Here is a 3,476-nt window from a genome sequence, read left to right as displayed (position 1 = left end):
CCCCAATGGGCAGGGAGAGCGCTGGCCCCACAGACTCCCCTTCATTTATCCCCTGATTGCTTTATTTTATACGCCTTGACCCACTGAGTGGCTTTTAAATTTTTTATATGGAGGAAAGCCACTTTTTTTTTTTTTGGCAAGCCCCTCCCGGCAAGACACACACACACACACTTATTTCCAGTAACTGCTCGGGCGGTCCCTGCCTTTCCCCGCGATGCTTTCAGGACACACAACCCCCCACCCCCAGTCCCAGAGAAGCTGGACTGGGTCACACAAAGCATCCTTTGCCCCATCCCTGGAGGGGTTCAAGGCCAGGCTGGATGGGGCTTGGAGCAACCTGGTCTGGTGGGAGGTGTCCCTGCCCAGGGCAGGAGGTTGGAACTGGATGGTCTTGAAGGTCCCTTCCAACCCAAACCATTCTTAAGATTCTATGATCCTCAGTAGGGGACTGGGAGATGGGCACCACTGTGCTGTCACCTTAGGAAGTGACAATAGGAAAGGGCATCCTTTAGTGGGGCCAGACCTCTGGCCAAGGATAGGGCACCCAAGGAACGGGCTGTAGACACCAGCGTTCCTGATACAGGCATTTTTAGCTGGGGGGGGCAGGATTAGGGGAGTGGGAGGGGGATATAGGGCAAATGAGACACTTCTCCTTTCATTAGGTGCCTTCAGTGGGGGGAGATCTGAGCCAGGCAGAGGTGTATTGGCTCTAGGTGGCATCTAAGGAAGGTTTCTAATCCATCCACCTGCTTTCCCTCTGGGACCAGCAATGCCAAGAGAAGCCCCACACGCCTGGATGTGCATTGTAGAGGCTTGCGGAGAGATGGAGATGTTTGCCAGACACTGTCCTCCCCCCGTCCCGTCCTGTCCCCCCCCCTCCATCCTCCAGACATCCTGCCTTTCTCACCACCATGAGAAACCCCTTGTTACACTCAGGGTTTTGGGAAAAAAAAAAAGTGTAAGTGCACTTTAGGTCGGAGCGAAGTGACTGGGTAACGCTGCCGAGTTCGAGGAGAGGACAAACGCCAAAGGAAAGCCTTATTTAAAGCACTTTATCGTAGGGCCCATCATCTCCCTCCTCCACCCTGCTCTGTCGCTGCCAACACCCCGCAGGATGAACGCGAGAGACACGGGGCTTTTAGCCATTCCCCCTCCCCTCCTCGGAGATAACCCGCCTTTTACAGGCTTGCCCTCTGGTTATATATGTATTTTATTATATTTTTTTTTCCTCTTCTGCTTTCTGCTATAATATATTCTGAAACTTTAGGAAGAAAATTAAATAAGCCTGCCTCACCCCAGCCCCTCCCTCCCCCCCATCCCCCGGGTTGTTAGCTCCATGCTATGAGGCTGGGGGGGGTGCTCTCCCCCCCCCCCCTTGCCACCCCCTCCCGGTCCTCAGGTGCAGCACGAAACACCCTCACCTGCTGCAAAGATAAAGGAGAAACCTGGTTTTCTTGGGCTCCTCTTCGCTTGGGTGTGTTGGTTAAATTTATTCACCAAAATGAGAGATAAATCAGATGGTGGGTTTACAGAATCACAGAATCACAGAATCACAGAATCGTAGTGGTTGGAAGGGACCTCAGAGATCATCGAGTCCAACCACAAAGAAAAAACCAAAACAAAAAAAAACAAAACAAAAAAAAAACAAACAAAAACCACCACCCACCACCACCAAACCAAAAACCATCACCCACCCACACAGCACCCCACCACAAACCAGTAATCTTGGGCACTAGAGCATGCCCTGAAGAAGCATGTCTACACGTTTCTTAAATACCTCCAGGGATGGTGACTCCACCACCTCCCTGGGCAGCCCATTCCAATGCTGGATAACCCTTTCAGTAAAGAAATGTTTCCTAATATCCAACCTGAACTTCCCCTGGTGCAACTTGAAGCCATTACCCCTTGTCCCATCATCTGTAACTTGGGAGAAGAGACCGACCCCCGTCTCTCTACACCCTCCTTTCAGGGAGTTGGAGAGAGCGAGAAGGTCTCCCCTCAGCCTCCTCTTCCCCAGACTGAACACCCCCAGCTCCCTCAGCCTCTCCTCACGAGACTTGTGCTCCAGACCCCTCACCAGCTTCGTTGCCCTTCTCTGGAACCGCTCCAGCCCCTCAATGTCGGGAGCGCACCCGATAAGGGGTGTTATTCCAGGGTCGTTTTCCCTCCTCAGCACGAAAGGATCAAAGAGCCTGGACTAGAGGACAAAAGAGGGGATGATGTAATGCCCCGGCCCCATCAAAGACTTGATGCTGAAAATGATATCTCGGCCAGGGTGGCAGAAATTCAGAGGTTTGATGGATGCGGGGAGGGGGGGAGTCAGTTCTGCTCGCTTTCCTTGGGTGTAAACCCGAATCGACCCCCGAGGCTCACTCCTGATTCACTCCCTTCCACTTCCCATTTCCTACACTAAGCAAGACGTGGGCAAAGACAACAATTTGGCTATTCCTGCCCCAAAATCCTTCCATTAAACGAGACGAAGTCTCCATTATGCCTCGCCTTTAATCCGCCGAGGTAGAGGCAGGCGCGAAAGGTGAGAGTGGCCATTGTGGCTTTTAAGACTGGGTACCATTTTCTTTGTTTAAAGAAATTCAGCACTTTTCTCCCATTAATCTTCAGCGGGGAAAGCGGTTCAGCCCGCACCTGTATAAACAAGCCAGATGGAGGGGGAAAAAGTAAACCTATATCTCTTCCCCTGCAGTATCTTTATATATATATATATATATATATTTATATGGATAACGTAGGCTAATTGGGGAGGGAGAGCAACTCCAAAGTCCATCAGCTTTCACCGCCCGGCGTGTGGGACCCAGGCAGGGCACGGCGGTGTCAAACCAAGTTCAGGAGATCCAGTTGCAAGATCAGCTGCCTGGCTTTGGTGGTTGAAGAAACATCAAGTTTCACTCGGAAGGGTTGCCGTTCAACCCGGCTCTTGATGTGGTTCTAGCCCCAGCGGGCAAACCCGAGGTTTATACTTAAGTATATATATATATATAATATATATTAAGCCTTAAGTGGCCCTCGGTGAGACCACAGGGTTGGCAGGGAGCGAAGAAGAGCAAGGCTCTGGGCGAGAAGGTGGCCTGGCTCTGCCAGGAAAGTTGTGCAGTAGCAGCAGGGGAAGGTTCCACTCGGGCAGGAGGGATGTGGAAGAGGAAAAAAAATAAAAGAAAAAAAAAAAAAAAAAAGAAGGAGGAGTTGATTGCACTTTGGCAAAGAATTCAGAGAGCAAAGGGGCTCACTTGGGAGCAAAACGAAGATGAATCAACAGCAAGTTCAAGAGAATTCATTCTGCTGCTGAACACTTGTCTCTCCATCAGGACATCTCAAAGGCTTGTCAAGCGAAGGCAAGGATTTTATTTGTTTCTATGGTTGCCATAACGATAGAGCTATATGTCATGTCAGGCGGCAGCTGAGGCTCGTGCCTCTGATTTATCGCTGCTCACCAGAAATTATCAACTTTTCTTCAGGGCAGG

Source organism: Calidris pugnax, unplaced genomic scaffold (assembly GCF_001431845.1).
Source record: "Calidris pugnax isolate Ruff unplaced genomic scaffold, ASM143184v1 scaffold61, whole genome shotgun sequence".
NCBI lineage: Eukaryota > Metazoa > Chordata > Aves > Charadriiformes > Scolopacidae > Calidris > Calidris pugnax.
This window is presented reverse-complemented; position numbering follows the sequence as displayed.